Below are 27,582 nucleotides of genomic sequence, written 5' to 3' on the forward strand. Positions count from 1 at the left end.
ATATTCCAGAGGTCAATGGAGCTAGGATTAAAACCAAGAATCACCTACCCAGCAAAACTGAGTATCATGTTCCAAGGCAAAATATGGACTTTCAATAAAATAGAGGACTTTCAAGCTTTCTCAGTGAAAAGACCAGAACTGAATAGAAAAATTTGACTTTCAAGCACAAGAATCAAGAGAAACATGAAAAGATCTAAGAGAGTCTGAAGGCTGCCTCCAAGGTCAAGTGCAGACACTGGGGTAAACATTTCCTGAAGAAGTTTCAAGTTCTGAGTTGTCTGAAATAAATATCAAATGGCATTTAGTATGCTTTCTATAGCAGTAAAAAAAATGTTAAAAAAAAGAATAACTAATTCCAATACTATATAAACTATTTGGAAAAATAGGCAAAGGAGTACTACTGAATTCCGTTTGTGACACAATTGTAGTTTTGATAACTAAGCCATAGAGAGCAAAAATAGAGAAAGAACACTATAGAACAATATCTTTAATGACTATCAATGAAAAATTTAAATAAATATTAGCAAGGAGTTTACAGCAATAAATCAAAAAGATGATACATTGTATAGCCCAGTGGGATTTGCACCAGAAATGCAGGATTGGTTCAATATTAGGAAAACTATCAGTATAGTTGACTATATCTATAACAAAAACAACAAAAAATCATATGATTATCTGAATTGATGCAGAAAAAGCTTTTGATAAAATACAACTGTCATTCCTTTTAAAAACACTGGAAAGCATAGGAATAAATGGAACTTTCCTTAAAATGATAAGTAATATCTATCTAAAACCAACAGTAAGTATTATTTTTAAAAGGAACAAGCTAGAAGGCTTTTTAATAAGATCAGGAGTAAAGCAAGGATGCCCATTACCACCACTATTATTCAATATTGTATTAGAAATGCCAGCTATTGCAATAAAGGAAGAAAAATAAATTGAAGGAATTAGAGTAGGCAATAAGAAAACAAAACTATCACTTTTGCAGATGATATGATGATATATTTAAGGAATCCTAGAGAATCAACTTAAAAATAGTTGAAAAAAATTAATAACTTCAGTAAAGTTGCAGTATACATTGCAGTATATAAAATAATATAAATAAATAAAATAAATATAAAATAAACCCACATAAAACAGCATTTCAATATATGACCAATGAAGTCAAGCAGTAAGAGAAAAAAAGAGAAATTCCATTTAAAATAACTGGAGACAATACAAAATACCTGTGAGTCGACTTGCCAAGACAAACTCAGGAACTATACGAATACAATCTCTAAACTTTTCACACAGATAAAGTCAGATCTAAATGATTGGAGAAATATTAATTGCTCATGAGTAGGCCAAGCCAATATGATAAAAATGACAATTCTACTTAAGTGAATTTACTTATTCAGTGCCATACCAGACAAACTACCAAAAATTATTTTTATAGTGGTAGGAAATATAGCAAATTTATCTGGAAGAACGAAAGGTCAAGAATATCAAGGAAATCAATGAAAAAAATGTGAAGGAAGTTTGTCTAGCAGCACGAGGTATCAAAGTGTATTACAAAGGGGTAATCCTCAAAACAATCTGGTACTGACTGAGAAATAGAGAGGTAGATCAATAGAATAGATTAGGTATACATTATTGTTGTTGTTCAGTCATTTCAGTTGTACCCAACTCTTTGTGACCCCATTTGGGGTTTTTTTGGGCAAATATACTGGAATGGTTTGACATTTTCTTCTCTAGCTCATTTCACGTATGAGGAAACTGAGGCATACAGGATTAAGTGGCTTGCCCTAGGCCAGATTTGAAATCAGATCTTCTCGACTCCAGGTACAATGCTCTATTCCTTGTACCATCTAGCTGCCAGTATACAATACATAGCAATAAATGACCATTGCAATCTAGTGTTTAATAAACCTAAAGATCCAAGCTTTTGGGGACAAGAACTCAGTATTTGGCAAAAATTGCTGAGAAAATTGGAAAGTAATTTGGCAGGACTGGTATGGACTGACATCTCACACCATATACCAAGATAAAGTCAAAATAGTTACGTAATTTAGACATAAAGGAAGACACCATGAGCAAATTAGAGGAACATGGAATATTTCGCCTTTCAGATCTATGAACAAGGGAAGAATTTATGACCAATCAAGAGATAGAGAGCATTATATATAATATAATATAAATATAAAATGGATAATTTTAATTACAATAAATTTAAAAGGTTTTGCACAAATAAAACCAAAGCAGCAAATGTTAGAAGGAAAACAAGAAATTGGGGAAAAATTTTAGAACAAATTTTTATATTAAAGGCCTCATTTTTCAAATACACAGAGAACTGAATCACCTTTATAAGGATAGGAATCATGTGCCAATTGATAAATAGTTAAAGGATATGAACAGGCAGTTTTCTGAAGAAATCAAAGCTATCTATAGTCATATGAAAAAATGCTTCAAATGACTATTGATTAGAGAAATGAAAATTAAAACAAACTCTGAGGTACCACCTCACACCTATCAGATTGGCTAATATGACAAAAAAAAAAAGGAAAATGATAAATGTTGGAGAGGATTGGGAAAATTGGGACACTAATGCACTGTTGGTGGAGTTGTGAACTCATCCAACCATTCTGGAGATCAATTTGGAAACATGCCCAAAGGACTACAAAACTGTGCATATCCTTTGACCCAGAAACACCACCACTAGATCTATATCTCAAAGAGATTTTTTTTAAAAAGGGAAATGAATCTACATGTACAAAAATATTTATATTACCTCTTTTTGTGGGGGCAAAGTATTGGAAATTGAGGGTATGTCCATCAAACAGGGAATAGCTGAACAAATCGTAGTTAATAATTGTGATGGAATACTATTATGCCATAAGAAATGATGAGTAAGATGGTTTCAGAAAAAGAAACCTGTGAAGATTTATACGAACTGATGCAAAGTGAAGTGAGCAGAAGCAGGAGAATATTGTGCATAGTAACAGCCATATTGTATGAGAATCAACTGTGAATGACTTACTTTCTTCAGCAATATAGTGATGTAAGGCAAACCTGAAGCACATGTGATGACAAAAACCATACAGTTCCAGAGAAAGAATTGATCGATTACGAATGCAGATTGAAGGATTTTTTTAACTTCCTTTTTTTTTTGGTTCATGTTTTCTTTCCTAACATGACTAATATGGAAATACATTTTGTAGGACTGCACATGTACAGTCTATATCAATTTGCTTGCTTTCTCAAGGAGGGTGGAGGGAAGGGAGAGAATTTGAAATAAAAAAAATTAAATGAGTGTTAAAATTGTTTTTACATGTAATTGAGAAAAAACACATTTAACACAGAAAAAAACATAAAAAGAATTCCATGGTTGGAAACTTGAAGGCTCTTTTCTGTGACTTTCATAAGAATGTAGCCTCAGTGAGGCTGATTATCACAATAACCCTGTAAGTAGATAATTATTATCATTTGGAGATGAGGAAAGTGAGATTCAGCTAGGGTTAGGAACTTGCCCGTTATCACAGGGCTTTTTGTTGTTTGTTATTCAGTTTTTTCAGTCATGTCTATTTCTTTGTGACTCTATTTGGGATTTTCTTGGCAAAGGTACTGGAGTGGTTTGCCATTTTCTTCTCCAGCTCATTTTACAGATGAGAAAACTGAGGCAAACAGGGTTAACTGACTTGCTCAGAGTCACACAGCTAGCAAATGTCTGAGGTCAAATTTGAACTCAGGTCTTTCTGACTCTAGGCCCTATACTCTATCCACTGCACCACCTAGCTGCTCCTGTCACAAAGCTAACAAGTGTTAAAGACCGAATTCAAATCCTAATCTCTGAACTCTAGGTCCAATACTTTTTTACATTATATTTCATTGATAAAGCTATGTTAGAAACTTCGTTGTTAATGTGCAAGGTAGATTCTGAGGATTATTCTTCTTCTCTATGTAACTGTATCTATGTGCATCTGCATGTGTATACATATACATACATATATACATATGCTCATATATGTCAGCATAAAGTAGTGAATGGAGAACGGTTTTGGAGTCAGTATTGGTTCATTCATTCCAAATGGCAAAAATTATCCTCAGAATTTGCATAACACTGAAAAAAGAATTTTCTTGTTATTCCATATAGTGATCCTATGTGGTAAATTATTGTCTTATTATTCCACATAAGAAAACTGGGTCACAGACAGGTTGTGGGACTTCTCTTAGGTTCTTCAGCATGCCAATGACCTCATTCTAAAAGATTATTTTCTAAAAATTTTCCTGAAGAGCAAATTTAACCTTTGACCCAGATATACCCCTGCTAGGCTATTACTCAAAAAAGATCAAAGGAAGTGGGAATGGTTCTTTATGTACAAAAATATTTAGAGCAGCTCTTTTTGTGGCAGCAAAAAAAAACAAACCTCCTGAAAACTAAGGCAAAATCCATCAGCTGAGGAATGGCCAAATAAATTGTGGCATATGAGCATGATAGAGGACTGTTGTGCTGTAAAAAATGAGGAAATAGATGATTTTTAAGAGACTTGAAAGACATATGAATGGATGCAGTGTAAAGTGAGTAGAAACAGAACAATTTATATTGTAACATCAATATTATAGTAACAAACATTTTTGAAGACTTATAAATTAATGGAAAATGAAATGAGTATAATCAGGAGAAAATTTATATGACACCAATCCTTTAGAAATAACTTTGAAAGCTATAAGAACTATGATTAATATAATGACCATACTGGATTTGAAAGGCCTAATGATGAAAAATGCCATCATTACAGAGACATGATGGATTTAGGATGCAGAATGATACCTACCTCTATCTATATGTATGTTTACATATGCATATAAACATACATTTATATGTATATTTGCATACAGCTATTGGGTGATTTGTTTTGCTAGATTATGCATGTTTGTTGAAGAAATTGATTTTTTTTTAGGTGGAGATAAAATCAATTTCTATTTATTTAAAAAATAGAGTTCTGGGGGTACTACCGACATGAAATATTGCATGAACTTTCAAATAAGATTATTGTATTATTAGTTTTACTTAACTGGTTTACTTTGTTATAAGAGAGTTCTCTTAAAGGGAGAGTAATCTGTAAATATTTGTCATATAAAAACCCAAACATTAGTAAAACTGAAAGTGTAAATTTTTTTTTTATCTATTGACTAGCCTATTATAGCACCAGTGCTGAGCACAGAACTTTGCACATAGGAGGTGCTTAGTAAATGCTTGTTGACTGTTCATTGACAGACTAAATAACTTTTCAGTGTGATATAGTGGATAGAGTGCTAGACTTGGAATTAAGAGCCATGGGTCTCAGTCACGCATGAGCAAATAACATAAAGTCTCAGTTTTCTAATGGGGATAACGTTAGTACCAGAAGTGAGGAAACTGCAGCCTCGAGACCACAGGTAGTCCTCTAGGTCCTCAAGTGTGGTCTTTGACTAACACCAAACTTCACAGAACAAATCCCTGCTTAATAAAAGGGTCTTTTAGTTTGGATTCAGTCAAAAGGCTTCACTTGAGAACCTAGAGGGCCACCTGCAGCCTTGAGGTCACAGCTTCCGCATCCCTGTCAGATTACATGTCTCACAAAGTTCTTTTTTTTTAATTTAATTTAATTTTATTTTATTTTTTATCTTTAGTTTACAACACATGGTTCTACATAATTTTGAGTTCCAGATTTTCTCCCCTTCCTCTCCCCTCCCTCCCCAAGACGGCATGGAATCTCATATACCTACCATGTATAACTTCGCATTGAATTAATTTATACACTAGTCAAGTTGTGGAGAAGAATTATGACCAATGGAATGAATCATGAGAAAGAAGAAACAGAACCAAAAAAAAAACTCCAAAAACAAAAGCAAAAGAGAAGAAAAAAAGGTGAGCATGTAGCGTGCCTCAATCTGCATTCAAACTTCGCAGTTCTTTCTCTGGATGTAGATAGCATTCTCCATCGTGAGTCCCTTGGAGTTGTCCTTGCACCCTGTGTTGCTGAGAAGAGTGAAGTCTGTCAGGGTTGGTCCTCATGGAATCCATACATATGTGGTTGTGTACAACATTCTCCTGGCTCTGCTCCGCTCACTCAGCATTATGTCGTGTAGGTTTTTCCAGGTTGTTACGAAGTCCGCATCATCCCCATTTCTTATGGCACGATAGTATTCCATTACCTTCATATACCGCAGCTTGTTCAGCCATTCCCCAATTGATGGGCATCCCTTTCATTTCCAATTCTTGGCTACCACAAAAAGAGCCGCTATAAATATTTTTGTACATATGGGTCCCTTTCCCTCTTGTGTGATTTCTTTAGGATACAACCCTAGAAGTGGTATTACTGGGTCAAAGGGTGTGAACATTCCTATGGCCCTTTGGGCGTAGTTCCAAATTACTCTCCAAAATGGCTGGATCATCTCACAACTCCACCAGCAATGTAACAATTTCCAATTTTCCCACATCCTCTCCAGCATTTATCATCCTCCTGCTTTGTTATTTTAGCCAATCTGACAGGAGAGATGTGGTATCCAAGAGTTGTTTTGATTTGCATTTCTCTAATCAGTAGTGATCCAGAGCATTTTTTCATATGCCTATAGATAGCTTTAATTTCTTCCTCTGAAAACTGCCTGTTCATATCCTTTGACCATTTCTCAATTGGGGAATGGCTTGTATTCCTATATATTTGGCTCCGTTCCCTGTATATTTTAGAAATGAGGCCTTTATCAGAGATACTAGTTGTAAAGATTTTCTCCCAATTTTCTGCTTCCCTCCCAATTTTTGTTGCATTGGCTTTTTTTGTACAAAAACAAAGTTCTGATAATATAGTGTTTTATGAACCTTAAGGCAATATATATATATATATATATATATATGTATATATGCACATATACATAGGAATTTTATTTAGCCCTAAAAAGTTTAGTCTAACTTTGTTGAAAGCTGAAATGGAGTTATATTTCTTAAAACAAGTCAAACAAAGAATTTCATACAGGAAAACTTGAAAATTCTTCTGATACTGTAGAAAATAAGTATAGTCTAGTTATGGGATCCTAGTTCTAGAAGGGACCCTAGGAATCATTAGGCTACCTACCCCCTGGTAGGATTATAGCATTTAGAAGTCAAAGGGCTCTCAGAGATGCTAATGGATTCTTAGAATAAATAATGCAACTCCTGATGTTAAGCCAGAAATAAAATGTTGATAGGGCTTCTTAACCTTTGTGAGTGTGTGTGTGTGTGTGTGTGTGTGTGTGTGTGTGTGTGATAGTTGCCTTTGGGAGTCCTAAAGTTTATGGACTTCTCAGAGTTGGTTGTGTTTTTCAAAACATTATTAATTGAAGGAAATGTTAAATTTCAGTTAGAACATAGTGAAAAAAAAAGATGTAATCTTTCCCCGTCTGAGTTCATGGATCTCTTGAAACCTCTTATGGTACGTGGACCCCAGCTTAACAACCCACTTTAACCTATAGTAGACTTTCAGTTTAACAATGCAGTCTTTACCTTCAGACTAAACATATTAGGCAATGTTCATAAGACCTGAAATCCCTATTAGATAATCTCTAAATTACCCTCCAACTCTGAATCCTATGATCCTTGAATCACCTCTCACAGCTCTGAAGTATCTGCATTTTGGCAATGAACTGAAGTGATCTCTCCCTAGTTCTTCACTGGTTTCTGGACTACTTGGAAAACAAAGTGCTTGGAGAGGTGTGTTTCTTTCATTTGCCATTCTACGGATCCTGTCAGTATCTTCTGTTCTGAAGCATGGGGTTTGACTCTGTTATTTTTAGATTTGGGCCTAAGAGAACCCATAGTCCTTTCTAATCTGGTCCTTAAAAGTGACCCATCTCTGGACTTTGAGATTCTAAAGATTTGGCACAGTTTTCCAGAAGCATTTCAGGAGCCGTGGTTTCAGTCATATCCAACTCCTTGTGACCCCATTTGGGGATTTTGTGGCAAAGATATTGGAATGGATACTTGCCATTTACTTCTCCAGTTCATTTTATATATGAGGAAACTGAGGTAAACAGGGTTAAGTGACTTGCCCGTGGTCACAAAGCTAGTTAAGTAGCTGCAGCTGGATTTGAACTCAGGTCTTTCTGACTTCAGGCTCACCACTCTATGTACTGTGCCATGTAGCTGCCCCAGGAGCATTTCTGCCTTAGGGTAAATCACATAATGGATCTGAACCATGAATCACACTATGAGAATCTTATCCATGTCTAGCCATAAATTCGATATTGGGGTGTTAAGATTATGTGTATACAGTTTCTGCCAAACTGCTTTCCAATTTTCCTAGAAATTTTTGTCAAGTAGTAAGTTCTTGTCCCCAAAACTCAGGTCTTTGGGTTTATCAAATAGTAGATTATCATGGTCACTTATTACAGTGCATTGTGCACCTAACCTATTTCACTGATCCACCACTCTCTGTCTTAACCAGTACCAGATTGTTTTGATGATTACCAATTTGTAATACAGTTTGAAACTGGTACTGCTAGGCTATCTTCCTTCATATTTCTTTTCATTAATTTCCTTGATATTCTTGACCCTTTATTCTTTCAGATGAATTTTATTATTTTTTTTCTGGCTCTATAAAATAATTATTGGTAGTTTGGTATGGCACTGAATAAGTAAATTGATTTAGGTAGAACTATTATTTTTATCATATTGACTTGGCCTACCCATGAGCAATTAATGTTTCTCTAATTGTTTAGATCTGACTTTATTTGTGTGAAAAGAGCTTTGGAATTACATTCATATAACTCCTGGGTTTGTCTTGGCAGGTAGATTCCTAAGTGTTTTATATTGTCTACAGTTATTTTAAATAGGATTTCTCTTTTTCTCTCATGTTGCTTGGTAAAATTCACTTGTGAATCCATTTGGTCCTGAAGTTTTTCCCCCTAGGAAGGTTAAAAATTAGAACAGCGCAATTAAAAACTAGTACCTCCATGAGACAGTCTTTAAATAGGAAGGGTCTCTGATCCCTTGGAGCTGAAAGCATTGATATCTCTCTTGACTCTGGAACTGGAACAGGTCCCCCACTCTCCTGCAGTCATGAGGGCTAGTGGGCCAAGAGCTTGTCCATTTTTTTTCTTATGCGGACTGCTGTACTGATTTACAATGGAATTGAATGGATTTATTCTGGCCTAGTTTCAGAAATTATCAAAAACTGAAAAAAAAACTTTCTAATCAGCTCAGTTCTACCATAGTGTGAAACTATGTAAATCTCTTCTCTTATGGCCTAGTTTGCCCTTTAAGTTCAAAAAGCGTACCCAAAGACTTAGACAAAATCACTGTTAATAATCATGTAACATTAATATATTTCTAAAAATGCAGGTTACAATTCCAAAACCCTCCTAGCCAACTTTCCACGGGTTTCACAAAAAAAGGAAAGGAGATTTAAATTCTGGGTAATTTCCCAATTAATAAATTGTCAAAGGATATGAAAAATAGTTGTCTCTTTTTATTTACACCCTTAAAAATAAATTTTAATATTCAATACATGTATGCCCTAAAATTGCTTATTTCACATGATTTATAGCATTGAATTCCCAAGATTTTTGCATTTCTCTAATTATTAGTGATTTAGGACACTTTTTCACTAGATCGTTGATAGTTTGGGTTCCTTATTTCGAAAACTGAAAAGGCAATTTTCAAAAGACAAAGTTTCGAGCTACTAATAGGTATCTTAAAAAATGCAATAAATTTCTAATAATTAGAGATATGTACTTTAAAGCAACTCTGAGATTCCACTTCACATCCATCCGATTAAGTTGACAAAAATATTGAAGAAGCTGTGGAAAAATATATAATAATAAAGTATTAGTGGAGTTGTGAGGTAGTCTAGTAATTCTAGAAAGAAATTTGGAATTATGTTCAAAGTGTAACTTAACCACATATATACCCTTTAGTAATGCCACTACTAGGCCTATATCCTAAAGAGATAAAAGAAGGAAGAAAAGTATCCTCATATGCAAAAATGTTTTTAGTATTTCTTTTTTTTTGTAGTGACAAAGAAATCACAACCTAAAGAAATCACAACCTAATAAATCACAACCTAAAGGGGTACCTATCAAATGGAAAAAATATCCTATAAGAAATGATGAAAAGAAAGACCTAAATGAACTGATACAGAATGAAGTGAGCAGAACCTAGGAGCAATTTACATAATAACAGCATTGTAAAGACAAATAACTTTCAAAGACTTAAAACACTGCTCAGTGCAGAGACCAAGCATGATTTGAGAGCACCAATGATAAAGTATTTTACCTACCTCTTGACAGAGATTGTAGACTGAAGGTGCAGAATGAGATATATATTTTAGTTCATGGCCAATGTGGAAATTTGTTTGTCTTGATTATGCATATTTGGTAAGAGGGTTTTAGTTTTCTTTTCTTACCTTGAAAGGAGAGGAAGAGAAAATAAGTATTAGTTGACATTTTTTTAAATTAAAAAAGCCCTCAAAAAGAAACCCTAGAGAAAGAAAAATTCTGTTGATGTGACTTCATTCTCACCAATGTGTTTACCTGGTCTCAGTTCTGGTCTGTAAGTGCCATGCTCTCTTCTCCTCTCTCACTCACCAGTAGGCTTGTTCACCTACCTGAGTCCAGGTCCTGATTCTTTGTCCCTCCTATCTAGTGTCCCCAAAACAGGTGGAATTATCTTCTTCAAGATCACTCACCAGAACTCCAAAATCAACCAAATTCTTCTGAATTCCTGTGAAGAGCCTAACTGGAGAACTCTCTTTCACTCCACTAAGGTCCTCCAAAATCTTTGTGACCATGGCTCTTGTCAACCTAAGGGTCACACTATTAATTACTTTAGGTCCCAGGGATTCAAAGATAAAACAAAACAAACATAGTCCCTGTCCTTAAGGAACTTACTTATATATAATATGCATAATGTATTATATATATATGCATATATATATTATATATATAATCAACTTATATATACTATTCTATATTACATTATGTGTACTATATGCTATATATAGTGTATATATTATATGCTATAATTATCCTTGAATTAGAGGACTAGAGGTTCATATTTACTTATTTGAGTCAGAAGCAAGTACTAACAACTAGTAGCAAGGTAATCATGAAAGATTTCCTGCAACAGAGAGCCTGTGAGCTGAAACTTGGGTGACATTAGGTACTCTAAAAAGGCAGAAGTAAATGAGGGGTGAGGAGGTTGGAATTCCTAGAATAGAGGATAGACTGTGCACTTAAAAGCACTATGCTGGTTCCCAAATGATTTCTAGCTTGCTCTCTTCCTCCTATTCAATTCTGGGCTCTCTTAATTGTCAGAAATAATTAAGAAAAATGTTAGTGCATGTCCGAACTGAAGAGATAAATCAGCATAATGGAAAGAATCTGTGCCAAAATTATTTCCATACTGGAGCTCTTTCATTTTAAAGAGAGCTTGTGTTTATTAGCACTGAACAAAAAACAAAAAAATAGTGAAATCTCCCCAGGACTTCTTGAGAGAGAGGATTTAATTCCATAGAATTTAGAGGTAGAATGGACCTTAGAGATTTGCCTTATTCTATCTCCTCTCTACTTTCCAAATCCACATGGTTTTGTCTGTTCTAAATAAGATTATATTTATTTTTTCATATTTAAGGATTGATGTGTTTTGAATGAAATAACCTAGCACGCTAAACCTGGCTAGTACCGTTACTGACACAAGAGAGGTGGATGTGTGGCTGTCAGTGTTTATGGGGAGACTTCGGGGATTTCAGTATGCATCTAATCCAGCCAATAGTCCCCAAAGAATCCCTACATTGTGTCCAATAAGTAGTCATGTCATCTGTTTCAAGAATTTCAATATTCAATAAGAAATTAGACAAGAATTTCAATAATGGTAGCACATTATCCTTTCAGATAGCCCTAATCAGAGAAATGCCTGATGTTAAGTCTAAATTTGTCTTTCTGCAATTTCTACCCTTAAATCCAGGATCTCTCCTCAGTGGCCAAATAGAATAAATCTAATTTTTTTTATTATTCTTGCTTGATAACCTTTCAAATACTTGAAGACAAGCATCATCTGTCCTCCCACCATATCCTTGGTCTTATCTTCTCAGAGCTAGCTAAATATCTCTTGTTCCTTGAATTGATATCACTTGACTGGTAGAGCCAAGGTTCATTATTTTGGTTGCCCTCCCTTGTGCATTTTCCAGCTTATCAATGTCTTTTTGTGGCAGTCACAAAATAATCCAGATGTGGCCTGAGTGAGGCAGAGTAGAGTGCAGCTATCACACAATTATTCTCAGAAGCTGTGCCTCTTAGTGTAATACAAAAGTAAATTAGCTTTTTTTGTCTTTTGCATCATGTTGATGACTCACATAGAGTTTTCCATGTAATAAAAATGCCAGATCATGCCTTCCCCATCTTGTATCTGTGAAGTTGATTTTTGGAGCCAGGGGAAGACTTTCTATCTATTCTTATTAAGTTCTATCTCATTCAGCCCACTGTCTAGCCTGCCAAAATCTTTTTGTGTCCTGATAGTCATTTTGTGAATCATTTATCCCTTCTAGCCTTAGGGTCATGCACATATTTAATGAGCATATCATCAATATTTTTATCCAAATCATTTATGGAAATTTTAAATACTAAAGAGATAAACATAAATCCCTGGTGTATTCCGTTAGACAGTTCCTGACAAATTGACATCTGAAATCATTAATAACATCTTCTGCCATTCAACCAGTCCTAAATCCATGTAATTGTACTAGCCCATATGTCTCTGTTCTTTCCATAGGAAGATCATGAGACAGGATCAGAGCCAAGATGGTGGCTGGAAAGCAGGGACTTGTGTGAGCTCCCCTACCAGGTCCCTCCAAAAACCTATAAAAATGACTCTGAACAAACTCTAGAGCTGCAGAACCCACAGAATAGCAGAGGGAAGCAGGACTCCAGCCCAGAACAGCCTGGAAGGTCGCTGGGTAAGGTCTATCACATGGAGCTGGGAGCAGAGTGGAGCAGAGTCCAGTGTGGGCTGTGCCCAAACCAACCAGACCAGGAGCCAGGCAGAACAGGCCCTAGCACCATGAATCAGTGAGCTGTGGCAGTTCCCAGACTTCTCAACCCACAAACAGCAAAGACAACAGAGAAGGTTAGTGGGAAAAGCTTTGGGGACAGAGTGAAAGGAGTTTGCAGTCAGCCACCACCCTGGGAGCAGCAGAGGTGGTGCAGCTCTGAGGACGGAACTACAACTGCAGTTGCTTCTGGCCCCAGGCCCACCTGGTGGGATGAATTAAGTGGCAGATCAGAGCAGGGGTGTAGAGCCTGCTTAAGATCTGAGTCCGGTTGGGTTGGCAGTTCTTGGGGGAGGAGTAGCACTGCAGTGGCAGAACTTGGTGTATAGAAATAGCTCTGAAAACAATAGCGCAACCCCTCAAGCTTAGGACAAAGTACTCCTTACTCTACAAGCAGTCATACCACAACGAAAAACTCAAGGGTCAAGTTGTTGGCTAGGAACATGACCAGGCAGTGAAAATGGACTCAGATTCAGACTCAGACTTTGGAATCTTTCTTTGATGACAAAGAAGACCAAAACATACAGCCAGAAGAAGTCAACAAAGTCAAACAGCCTACATCAAAAGCCTCCAAGAAAAACATGAACTGGTCTCAGGCCATGGAAGAGCTCAAAAAGAATTTGGAAAAGCAAGTTAGAGAAGTAGAGGAAAAATTGGGAAGAGAAATGAGAGTGATGTGAGAAAACCATGAAAAACAAGTCAACGACTTGCTAAAGGAGGCCTGAAAAGATATTGAAGAAAATAATACCTTAAAAAATAGACTAACTCAAACGACAAAAGGGCTCCAAAAAGCCAATGAGGAGAAGAATGCTTTGAAAGGTAGAATTAGTCAAATGGAAAAGGAAGTCCAAAAGACCACTGAAGAAAATACCACCTTAAAAATTAGATTGGAGCAAGTGGAAGCTAGTGACTTTATGAGAAATCAAGATAATATAAAACAGAACCAAAGTAATGAAAAAATGGAAGACAATGTAAAATATCTCATTGGAAAAACTACTGACCTGGAAAATAGATCCAGGAGAGATTAATTTAAAAATTATTGGACTACCTGAAAGCCATGATCAAAAAAAGAGCCTAGATATCATCTTTCAAGAAATTATCAAGGAGAACTGCCCTGATATTCTAGAGCCAGAGGGTAAAATAGAAATTGAAAGAATCCAATGATCATCTTCTGAAAAAGATCCCAAAAAGAAAACTCCTAGGAATTTTATTGCTAAATTCCAGAGCTTTCAGATCAAGGAGAAAATACTGCAAGCAGACAGAAAGAAACAATTTGAACATTGTGGAAACACAATCAGAATAACTCAAGATCTAGCAGCTTCTACCTTAAGGGATCGAAGGGCTTGCAATATGACATTCCAGAGGTCAATGGAGCTAGGATTAAAACCAAGAATCACCTACCTAGCAAAACTGAGTATCATGCTCCAAGGCAAAATAAGGATTTTCAATAAAATAGAGGACTTTAAGCTTTCTCAGTGAAAAGGCCAGAGCTGAATAGAAAATTTGACTTTCAAACACAAGAATCAAGAGAAGCATGAAAAGGTAACCAAGAAAGAGAAATCGTAAGGGACTTACTAAAGTTGAACTGTTTTGTTTACATTCCTACATGGAAAGATTATGTGTATAACTTGTGAGACCTCAGTATTAGGGTAGCTGAAGGGAATATACATACATATAAACAAACAAACAAACAAACAAATAAATAAATAAATATATATATATAGGCAGAGGGCACAGGGTGTGCTGAATATGAAGGGATATCTTAAAAAAATCAAATTAAGGGATGAGAGAGGAATATACTGAGAGAGGGAGAAAAGGAGAGATAGAATGGGGTAAATTATCTCGCATAAAAGTGGCAAGAAAAAGCAGTTCTGTTGGGTGGGAAGAGGGGGCAGGGGAGGGGGAATGAGTGAATAGTGCTCTCATCAGATTTGTCCTGAGGAGGGAATAACATACACACTCAATTGGGTATCTTACCCCACAGGAAGGAAGAAGGAAGGAGATAAATAAGGGGGGATGATAGAAGGGAGGCAGATAGGGAGAGGAGGTAATCGAAAGCAAACACTTTTGGAAAGGAAGAGGGTCAAGGGAGAAAACTGAATAAAGGGGGATAGGATAGGAAGGAGCAAAATATAGTTAGTGTTTCACAACATGAGTATTGTGGAAGGGTTTTACACCACGATGCACTTGTGGCCTATGTTGAATTGCTTGCCTTCTTAGGGAGGGTGTTTGGGAAGGGAAGAAAGAGGGAAGAGAATTTGGAACTCAAAGTTTTAAAAGCAGATGTTAAAAAAAGTTTTTGCATGCAACTAGGAAATAAGCCACACAGGCAATGGGAAATAAAAATCTATCTTGCCCTACAAGAAAGTAAGGGAAAAGGGGATGGGGGGGAGTGGGGTGCCAGAGGGGAGGGTTGACTGGGGAATGGGACAACCAGAATATATGACATCTTAGAGTGGGGGGAAGGGTAGAAATGGGGAGAAAATTTGTAATTCAAACTCTTGTGAAAATTAATGCTGAAAACTAAAAATATGAAGTAAATAAATAAAGAATGATTTAAAAAAAGAAAAACAAAAAAATTAAAAAAAATAAAAAAGGAAGACCATAAGATACTCCATGAAACACTTTGCTAAAATATAGGTTAAGTATATTGACAAAAGAGTGTCTTCAATCTACCACTTTAGTAACCCTGACAAATAAGGGAAGTACTCTATTCTAGTATAACAGTCATTCTCTGGGACTCACTACCTGAAGGCCAGGTATGTCACATTTCACCCCATCTCCTTGGGTTCTTGGGTACCCTTAAGTTGTTGGGCACATCTAATCTCTGCCATTGGTTCAAGCCCTCACTTATTAAATTCCCTTAATTCCTTTTATCCCAATTCCATATAACCACCTAATAGATTACCTTTTAAATAGAAAAATTTACTTCAAAGGTATAGCAAGAACAAATATACAAATGCCCTCTCTCCCCTATGGGGAGGAGGGGGCTGGTGTATATTCTTTCCTATCCCTCCTCAGTCTCTGGAAAAGGTGCAAAGAATTAGGTTTACAGCTTAATTTAGTTCCCTGATAGAATTAATCAGAGAAGTTCCAAGTCATAGCCCTGTGGCTTCTCAGGGCTTTCCTGCTAGGCTCATAGCAATATCTGGCTTAGAATCCTCCCTCCAAGGTCACCATGGCTTAAAACCCTGCATTTGGTAATTCATTTGCCTATCCCTACAACTGAAAAAGAACAGACTAAAATCCTTAACTTGATTCTTGGGGCCACAAGGAACTAAAAAGGAAGGGGAAAGGTAGATCTTCCCCACACATGCAGCTCACATGCTTAATCTTTGAGTGAACAGAACCTTCACCTCCTGTACATTGCCAGAAAGAGAGAGACTATCCCAGTCTGGTCATTTTAAAGGGGAAGCATGTTGTGTTGTGTCAGCTACTGGAAAGCAGTTGCACCCCTACATTTGGCAGGGGGAAGGCAGGATGTCTTCTTCCAGAAGCAGGTCCCTGCAATCTCCCAGATACTTGCTTCTATCTCAGGTGAGGTGAGCATGTGCAAAGCCTGCTTACATTGGCATGATCTATTCTTAATGAGCCACACTGACTCTTTCCTTTTCTAGACATTCACTAACCATTTCTTTGATAATCCATTCTATGAAGTTTGCCAGCAATAAAAATCAAGCTCGCTGTCTTTTGTTCAACTCTTTTCTATTATCTTTCTTTTTTTGAAAATCAAGATATTTGCTCTTGTCCAGTACTGTGATAATTCTCCCATTCTTCAGGAAGCACTAGAGACTGTTTATTTAGAGCAGCTATATCATTAAACTAAGATTTCCTATTTTTATCCCCAATAACTCCTGCAGAGAGCAAAAGGACAGACAATGTGGAACAGGAGGAGTACTGGATTCAAGTCAGAAGCTATGGGTTCAAATCCCAGTTTTGACATTTAGTACCTATGTGATCTTGGCCAAATCATTGAACTCAATGGTGTCAAACTCAAATAGGACCCTAAATTGGACATAAGATTTTCTGTGGGCTGCATATTGACTTAGAAAACCATACATTAACATATCAACACATTTAAATCAGATAGAAACTATATTTTAATCTGGCTTGGGCCACGCTCAGAAGTGTTCTGGACTCCATATACCCACCTCACTGCATGTGTGGCACCTCTGACTTAGCCCCTCTGTGCCTCAGTTTCCTCATCTGTAAAAGGAGGACTAGATGGTTTCTGTGGTCCATTTGAGCTCTAATTCTATGATCTTATTATATCCTATTCCAGTCCTGCATTCCGCCCAGGTCCCTTTGCTATCTAGCACATCATTTGCCATTATAAATGCATTTACTTTAGCACATTTCATTGTAACTGAAACCACTCTGTTATGTAATCTATTTCTAATGAAATGTTCATCTCCCAAAGTAAATACATTTGAAACAGTTGATGAATCTGAACAGTTCTGGGCTGTAAATACACGATTTTGTTTGGAGGGTATTGAAAATTGCCATGCCATATTGATACCTAAGTTTCTCCTCTATTAACTAAGGAACATGTTGACCAAACAAGCCATTAAAATAAAGCAATTCTCTGACTCAGCTTTAATCAAAAAGCAGCATTGGCCAGGTTGAAATGACAGGCTTCTTGCAATGGAACTGTAGCTTTTCTATCCACAGAATCATCATAAAATTCCAAAGCAATGCCATTATTTAAGCCACAGTGAATCTAAACAATGTTCTTGGTTCTGCTCAGAACATAATGAAATATAGTCTTTGAGATGGAATACTGATGATCCAGAGTAATGCTTTTGTTTTTATGAGTAGTTGACAATGTCTGCAGAGAGAGGAGGCAACGATTATTTCCAAAACTCTTGCCATAAAGAATCTCAAACTACAACAGCAACAACAAGCAGCTCTAACTTTGCAGTTTACTATCTTAATAACCTTGGGCAACTAAATGAAAATTTAGTTTTGTAGTTAGAGACTCTTTAAGTCTCACTTATAAAAAAGAGATAATGCTTGTATTGTCTACTTCAAAAAGCTGTTTTAAAGATCAAATGTACCAAGGTGATCAGAGAAAAAGGAAAAGAATTTATATGTTCTAAAATATTTATAGCAACTCTCTTTGTTGTGGCAAAGAAATGGAAATGGAGGTGATGCTCCTCAATTGGGGGATGGCTAAAGAGGTTGTGGTATATGATTGTGATGTAATATTACTGTGCTCAAAGAAATGAAAAGCTGATTGATTTTAGAAAAAAAACATGGAAATACTTGCATGAAATAATGAAGAGTGAAATGAGCAGAAGCAAGAGAACGTTGTATATGGTAAACACTATAATATTGTTTGAAAAATAACTGTGAACCAAGTTATTCTTAGTATTATAAATGCTCATATCAACTATGAAGGACCTATGAAGGAAAATGTTATCCACCTTCAGAGAAAGAGCTGATAAATAGATGTATGCCTGCTATGGTTTTATATATTTCCATCCATCCATCCATCTATCTATCCATCTATCTATCCATCCATCTCTCTCTCTCTCTCTCTCTCTCTCTCTCTCTCTCTCTGTCAAACAGTGTAGGGTGGAGGAGGGAGGGAGAAAGTTTGGAACTTAAAATGTAACAAAAAGATAAATTAAATTAAAATAGCTCAAATGAGACAATGTACTTTAGGTGAAGCACTTTGTAAACTTCAAAGTGCTATAAATTGTTATTCTTAGTAGAACTAAAATTGGTGCTGCCAACATTGTATTTAGGGGTTTGTTTTTGTTTTAGAAAGTCCTCAAATGGACAGCTTATTCTCCAGAAGCAGAAAGGAGAGTGAGCTTATAGGTAGGAAGCTCTAAATTCAAATTCTGCCTCTGAGACATACTAGTTGTGTGTCCATCAGCAATTACTTAGCTTCTCAGTGTCCCCTGGACAATGCTTTAAGACCACAAATTGCAAAACAGTTCCTGATCTTTAAAGGTAGAGGGAATTTACAAGTTCAGGATCCATGAAAGCACAGATCAAGAATTTAAAAAAAGAGAGACCAGGAGAAAGACAGTATTGTTACTGGGTGATCAGAGTTTGGCCTCTATGTGTTTTGGTCAAAGTCAATAAACTACTCAGTAATTCATTTTTTCTAGGTATTTGATCTATCTAATCCTATCTTCACAGGGATCTTATAATACTTTTGAATAGGTGTGTGTGTGTGTGTGTGTGTGTGTGTGTGTGTGTGTGAACAGCTCTCTGTATGCAGATAAGCAATCATTTTTTCAACTTAAGATCTTAGAGAGTTGCCTGGAATACTGAAATTGAAATCACATGGCCAAGTATGCATTAAAGATAGGACTTAAAGCTCACTCTTCCTAACTCTAAAACCAGATATATCGATATTCACTGTGTCAGGCTGCTTTTCTTCATAATGTTAAGGAACATCGCACACACAAAGGGGCTCAGAGTTCCTGGAACAATTTTTTTTTAAACAAAGGTGTTGTTGACCTTAGGCTATACCTCTGTGTTTGCAGATGCATTAATTCTTCCAAGCCATTGGGGGTCATGTTGTAAATCACCGTCCCTTATATAGACGCCAAGGCCTCAAACCCCCAAATATTGGAAGTCTCTTCATAAAAGAAAGACTTTGTTCCTTTCTCTTCAGTGGACTGGACCCATTAAACCATAAAATACTGCTAAATACTTATTTAGAAGTGTTGTTCCTAGAACCCACTAATTCTGTCCATCATCTAATATTCTTTAATAAGGGCTTATCTTACATTCATGTATTCCTTTAAAGTCTCATAGTAATCCAGTTAATTAATTCAGTGAACATTTAATATAATTTAGTCCTTATTACCTGGACTATTCCTCTTCAACTAGCCTACCCACTTCTGATCTCTTCTCTTTATATGTTTCTCATTGTCAGAACAATCTGAAATTGAAGTATTTAGTGCTTAGCACCGTACCTGACATATATCAAACACTTAATAATAATAATTCATATATTTTTCTGAAACATAGCCCTGACTATGGGGCTCTCCCAATCAGAAATCTTTGGTAGCATCCCTAGTTACTCTAGCAAATAGAGTCTAATTTACTGAAGACTGGCATTCAAGACTCTCTATATTCTATTCTCAACTCATCTTTTGATTCCAGGATGCATTAAAGAACACAGACTTTAATACAAATTCCCTGACTTTCAGAATCAAGAGCTCTTTCCATTAAGTCATGTAACCACTTAAGATTGGTCTGGAATTCTGGATACACATACTGCTGTCGTTTATGACCACTTGTGTTACTACTTTCTTCATCAGTACAAAACGTATCCTGTAACTGTGATCCATTCTGATGTTATAGTCAAAGTTGGATGTTCCTAGGTGGATCATAACTGTTTGTTTTCTAGACTGAAGAAGAAGTAGAAAGATCAGCTCCCCCTACAAACTACTCCAACAATTATCTAAGAAATTCACTGGATTGAGAAAGGATTAGGAAAATGAAGGAGAAACCATAGTAGATCATTCTTTAAGTCCAAGATCTCAAATTTTACTTGGTGACCAAGACAAGAACTATGGACTTGAGGCGAACCAGATTTAAAGACTCAGCATTCATAGCCCACCATAGGCCTGCAATCCAGAGGTACCCTGGTCTGATTTTAGACTTAGTCTGAGCCCATGCCAAGAAGTGACACAGAAAGGATCATTTAATTATGAGGCAAGGAATGCCCAAGACACAAAGCCAAAAGAGGAAAATCATTCCAAAATACCATCATGCAAAGCCTCAAAGCAAAACACAGCTTGTTCACAAGATCAATTAGAATTCCTAGAAGAAATGGTGCAAGAATTTAAAATGTTATTATAAATTAAATAAGAGCAATAGAGAAAAGAATGTGAAAAATAAGAGCTATGGAGGAGAGACTTGAATAGAGAATTAATAGCTTCACAGAAGAGGTAGTAAAACTTACTAAAGTAATAGTCTCTTTGAAAATTATAATGAAACAAATAGAAGTTAGTGATTTGATGAAACAACAAAAGGTATCAAAACAAAGCAAATAGATTGAAAAAATAGAAGAAAATATAAAATATCTCATATAAAAGTTGACCTGGAAAACAGATCAAGGAGGCATAGTTTAAGAATCATTGAACTACTGAAAGCTGAGGGAGGAAGAGAGGGATGGGGAGAGAGGGAGAGGGAGAGAGAGAGAGGGTGAAGGAGAGGGAGTAGGATATATATATATATATATATATATATATATATATATATATGAGAGAGAGAGAGAGAGAGAGAGAGAGAGAGAGAGAGAGAGAGAGAGAGAAACACAAATGGAGGGAGAATATGGTTATACTATTTCTAAAAATCAGGAAATAAAGCAGCCCAGATATCTTAGAGGTAGGAGCAAGATGAAAATGGAAAGAATCCATCAGTCACTTCCTGAAAGAAATTCCAAAATGAAAACTCCCAGAAATCTTATAGCCAATATCCAGACATTCCAGGTTAAAAAAAGATACTGCAAATAGCCAGGCAATGTCCAAGTCAGGATCATACAAGATATAGTAGCCATCACTAAAAATGGATCTTTAATGAAATAAAGGGCTTACCAGCACTCCTGATGAAAAAAACCTGAGCTGAGTAGAAACTTTGAAATAAAAACATTAGAGTAAACACAAATATAAAAGGGTAAATACAATGAGCACTCAAAAGAGACTTTCTAAGGATGAAGTGTTTGCATTTTAACATGGGAAGGGAGGATGATTCTAGCATCCCTTGAACATCATAATGTCAGCAATGGTTATAGAGAGAGGCAAATATGATGGAGGACCCAGGAATGATTTATGTTATGTTTTGATGATCTTAAAAGAAGAAAGGAAAGGGGAAGAATGGGAGGGGGGAATGATTTATCTCATATAATCAGAGCGTACAAATAGAAATTTCTTTGAAAACTTTAAGAACTCCGATGAATACAATGATCAACCATGATTCCAGAGGACCAGTGCTTTAAAATGCTGCTCATCTCTTGACAGAGAGATGATGGATTAGATTTGCAGTGATGTATGCATGTTGGACATGGTCAATGTGGGAATTTGTTTTGCTTGACTGCATATTTGTTACAGTGGTTTTGTTCTGTTTTTTCTCCCGGGGTCGGAAAGGTAAATATTTGCTAATTGAACAAATTAATTTAAAAAAACAAATGAGAGGTAGTTAAATTGGGGAAAAAGGAGATCAATATGGGATTCAGAAATTTGGTCAAAAATGTCTATTTCTAGCATTTTGCTTTTTTTCTCTAGGCTATCTATATAGAGATGTCAAACCTAACAGGCCACAGGTGGCCTATGACACTCTTGAATGTTATCAGAACCAGATTATATAATTGAAAAATATTTCATAAAGCAAACAAAAATATAAAAAACCCTGTGTTTTCTAAGTCAATATGTGGTTCACAAAACCCTTAATTTTAGTGACCCTCACTTCTATTTGAGTTTGGCATTGCTGTACATCATGGACAATTAACTAAAAATATCAATCAGCCAGAATTCATTGAGCACCTTCTATGTGTTCTGCACTGTACTAGGCCTATAAAATCTAGTTTATTTAAGAAGCAGTAGCTACATTGCTTACATGGTTGAGACCTGCATATTAATAGCATCACCACCTCTCATGTGAACTTTGTGAAACTATATATGGAATTGTAATCAGTTTTTTTTCTTCCTGGTAAAGAAATAGAAAAGGAAAAAAAGACAAAACTGGCATCTATGAAATGCCAGCAAACAATATAACACCCTTTATAATTGAGGCAGAGAGGTGTAATAGTGGAAGATGTACTGGACTTGGGAGTCGGGAAAATGTGAATTCAAATACTTCCTCAAATACTTACTAGATATATGACTATGGGCAAATCACATGTTCTATATGCTTCAGTTTCCTCAACAAGGGATTTACCCCACATGTTAGGGCCCACCTCTCTCCTGACATAATGAGTAATCGGGCTATCTCCATGCCAATCTTGCCACACGGCTAACCCATCTTTTTTCCGGGGTAATAATCATACTGGTGACCTAAATAAGAGAAAATGAGTTTTTGCTACCTTATTGAAGGCTTTAAGTTTGGCATAAGCTAGAAATCCACAACTGTGAAGGTTATTAATAGCTAGAAGGGATTGAAGGGCTTCAAAGACACTCCTCTGAAAATCTCTGCAATTAAAATAGATTGTCACATTTGGGGTGAGGGTGGGATGTTAAGAATGGTACTGCTTAAAGTCAGTGGGTCTGGTTAGATCCATTCTTTCCTGATTTCTTTCCATTCTAGGCTTTTGTGATTCTCTGAAATGCACCAGCTTCATTCCGCTACAATCCAAAACAATCAGGCTGCATTTTTTTCTTCCTTCTTTTTCAGCTGTCGGCTCCTTGACTACCATTCACGGCCGCCTTGTAAGACTTGATTGCTGTACATTTATTCCTTTTTTCCAGTTTGTCTAGAGGTTGTGAAGCCTCCAAAGGGATTGTTGGCCTTTTGATGTACAAGGCTCATGACATACCTGCAGTTATAGATTATTTTTTAACTCCACAAGCAGTTGAAATGAGGGAAGTCTCTGATAGAAGCTCTTGTAAGAGTATTTGAATGCATCCTTCAGATTAAAAAAAATAGTTACTGGCTCCACATCTGCAAAATGTGATTAAATACTCTATTTTCTGAAGAATAGTTTTGGTGTTTTCTTTGGCATTTTAAAATTATACTTGTACTTTCTTTGCGTTTTAGACTAATAACTTAGAAAAGCCCAATGGGCTAGAAGTCTTTCTTATGAGTGTCAAATACTATGCATATTTCCCTGAAACATGGTATTTTTTCTAAGATACTAAAAAGCAAGCTCTGCTCTGTAGGCAAAAGGAATGTTTAACTTCTACCAACTTTATTAGCCCATTGCCTTGGAAACAAGGTGAATCCAATCTTACAGTGATTATTGCCATTTACTTATAGGAGGAATGAGGTGGGCCGAAAACACCTACTACTCAATGTTTATACCATCATTTCTTCAAATTGAGTCCTGTGTATAATCACCTCAACAGACAAGTACCCAATTAAAACATTAAAATAGACAGAACATAGCAGAGCAGCAATTAGGTTTGCAAGCAGTAAAAGTAAAATAAAATAAAAACCCTATCAGGTCTATCAGTCTTATGGAGTGCAGCCCCATCAAGAAATCAGCAGAACATTTTATTTTCTATATTTAATAGGATGCCTCTCCCAGGAACTTGGACTGTGCTCATATCAGGCTTGCCAACATTTTCAATTTTTTCTGTTCACTTGTAAATTTCCAGATTTGTTATTGCCCATCTTGAGAACTGTCTGGAAGTCCAAAAAGCCTCTCTTTTGGTGATCTAACCTCTCCTGAGGCTAACCTGCCTCACTCCCTTTTTTTGGTGTAATGGAGACTGGCTAATGAAGACTCAGTCCTTGGAGCATACGCAGAAATTCCTTGTCTGGTTCCAATCCAACACATGGAAGTTTAGGGAGACAGACTTTGCCAGGATTACTCTCATACTATGAGATGATGAAAAGCTTTCTAATTATCTTTGAAGTCAGAAGAACTGATCACCCATAAGTTGCTGAGCCGAAATTGAGTGTTCATGAAAAAATTGCTCACTCTCTTGTCTCCAAGCTCACATAACCTCCATTGCCGATTCTCTTCCCAAGGGAACTATCTTATTAGTCCCTAGGAGTTTGCAGGAGACAATGACAATTTTCTCCACTACACTGAAGTCTTACCATTCCTAGAAACCTCTATGCCACATCTTGGGCAATGGGAATTTTCTCTAGTCAGTACTTAGCTATTCTCTTGTTGTGACTTCAGAGACTGCAAGGCAATCATATGCTCCTGAACAAAAACCTGCGCCTTCTCTGCATGTTGTAGAAAGAAAGTTAGATTTTGATGATCATCTATGGTTGCACCCAACTCTTAAACTTCTATGATATCTTGAAATAATGTATATGTGCTTCTACCAACTTTCTTGGCCCATTGCCCTGGAAACAAGGCAGTGTAATTGCTTTAGTAATAATGCTAGTTTGCTTGGTGAGGTATGGGACAGAGAAAGTTAGTACAGATTAGTTACTACACTAACACCTCAGATTCCAGAGGCACCAAAGCCAACCCTCCTAGTTGTTCAATTGTTTCACTCATGTCCAACTCTTTGTGACCCCACTGGGGGTTTTCTTGGCAAAGGTACTGGGGTGGTTTGTCATTTCCTTCTCCATCTCATTTTGCAGATGAGGAAACTGAAGCAAACAGGGTTAAGTGACACAGCTAGTAAGTGTCTGAGGCCAGATTTGAACTCAGGAAGTTGAGTCTTCCAGGCCTGGGACTCTATCCACTGTGTCACCTAGCTGCCATCAACTCTAGACTGAGATATTGGAAATTGTTGACAAGGGAAAGGGTAAATGATACCCTGACAGCAAAAACGCTTAGTCTAATATGGGGAATGGGGTAGAATATTAGTATCTTGCACTTATAAATACATAAATGCATAAATTTATGTCATTTTTCATTACTTCTGCTGAGCACCTTAAGAAATCAGGATTGGTGGTATTATTTCCTTTTTTATAGTTGAAGAAAGGCCCAGCTTTAATGAATTGATCTTGATATATCATTTAGGCAGCTTTGTGTGGCATGATGGCAAACATCTGGGTGAAAAAAAGGGAAAAATTAGTCAATCGTATGGATTTCCAAATGTATTGTATAGACAAACCATCTGGATGACTCTAAATTTCCCAGTTTTCATCTGGTTGCTTGACATGGTGTAGACACAGCCCCAGTGTTTGTTGTTTTTGAGACCTTGTAATAGACAAACCAATTTCTTCATGTTCTAAATTTGCTGGATGCAAAACTGAATATACTCCTGGGATCAAGATAATGCTAGGCCTCAGATTCCAGAGGCTTTGGTAATGGGTGCAACACTCCAAACTTTCAGGGATGCTAAGCCAAGTGCACGCCTCAATTTTCTTCGTATCCGTGTAAATATGGGTGAATTAGCAACCATAGGAGGCACTGTATCAGTATTTCTCAAACATAATATAGAACCCACCCAGGCAGCACGCAGAGCTGAAAAATCCTTGTTCATCCAGGATGATCTGTGTTTAAATGCTCTCTGAACCTTTATTTTTCAACTTGCTGTCATTGCCTTTTTGGCAGTTAAATCATTGAGCCGTAAAAAAAAAAAAAAGTTCTACTCTAGTATATCGAGCAGTGAATATCCATTGTTTTGCAGTGGTCACTATGTAAAGTCCCAGCTTTCTATCTCTGGACTCTATCTTCTACCCTACAAGAGATGATCTTTCCCAGAATATAAATTCTCCCTTGGGTAAGTATATATACATATATATATATGCATATATATGTATATGCATATATACATATACACACACATATATACACACATATGTATATATAATCTGGATTTTTTTAAACCATGCAAAAAAACAACCACAGAAGCAAGCCACAGAATTTTACTATTGTATTTTATAGTCAGCATTTAACCAGAGCTTCCTAAAAGTTTTAGTGAAGTTTTAAGATTTTAACTACATTAAGACTTTTGGGACACTTAGAGATTTGCAAAACACTTGATATTATTTCACTGGGTCCTCACAACAGCCCCATGAGGTTCTTATTATAGGTGCTGCTGTTATAATGTCACTCTTATTCCTATTTTACAGATTAGAAAACTGAGGCTTGCCCAAGGTTATGCAGCCATTGTGTATCTGATGGAGGATTTGAACTCTTAACTTCGAGTCTGGTACTCTATACACTCCAAAGCCTAGCTGTCTCCAAATTTTACTATTAAAGATAAAATGTTTTAGCATCTGTATGAGGTACCTGAACATGAATAATGTAAAAAGAAAAAACCAACCATTCATTCCAGAGTATCTACATACCTATCTATATTGGTAGGCAATTTGAGAAGTTAGATGTACTGGGCCCACAGGGACCTTTATCTTTTGTCAAAACCCCCAAAGTGGCTTTAAAGTCATTCAAAATTTAACAACTGCCCTATATGCCATGCAGAATCTCTAGACAAATTGCCTAGACCTGCCCCAGTTCTGAACAGCACCCCAAAGGCAGCTGTAGACACTCTGAAGTTATTTGGAAGCTCAGAGTGCCACCTGAAAGCACTCGGCAGTCCAATTGCAACTTTTAAGGCAACACTAATTGTTTTCCAAATGAAATATATATATTTTTTCTTTTTTTCTAATTAGCAAGCATTTATTTTCTCCCCTCCATCCCTCCCTGCACTGAACAATAAAGAAAAAGAAAAGAAAAGAAAAAGAAATATCTCATAACAAATGCCCATAGTTCAGCAAAACAAATTCTCATATTGACCACATCCAAAAATGTATGTCTCATTCTGTGTTTTAGGTCCACCACTTCTCCGGCACAAAATGGATAGTGGGCTTCATCTTTGGCCCCCTGAAATGATGGCTTGTCAACACTGATTGTTCCATGAGTACCCAATATAGGCACTGAAATGAGTACCCTGAAATTTTCTTAATTGTGAAAGGAGGTGTGTTTATATAATATATATGGTGTTCATGG

Source organism: Trichosurus vulpecula, chromosome 8 (assembly GCF_011100635.1).
Source record: "Trichosurus vulpecula isolate mTriVul1 chromosome 8, mTriVul1.pri, whole genome shotgun sequence".
NCBI lineage: Eukaryota > Metazoa > Chordata > Mammalia > Diprotodontia > Phalangeridae > Trichosurus > Trichosurus vulpecula.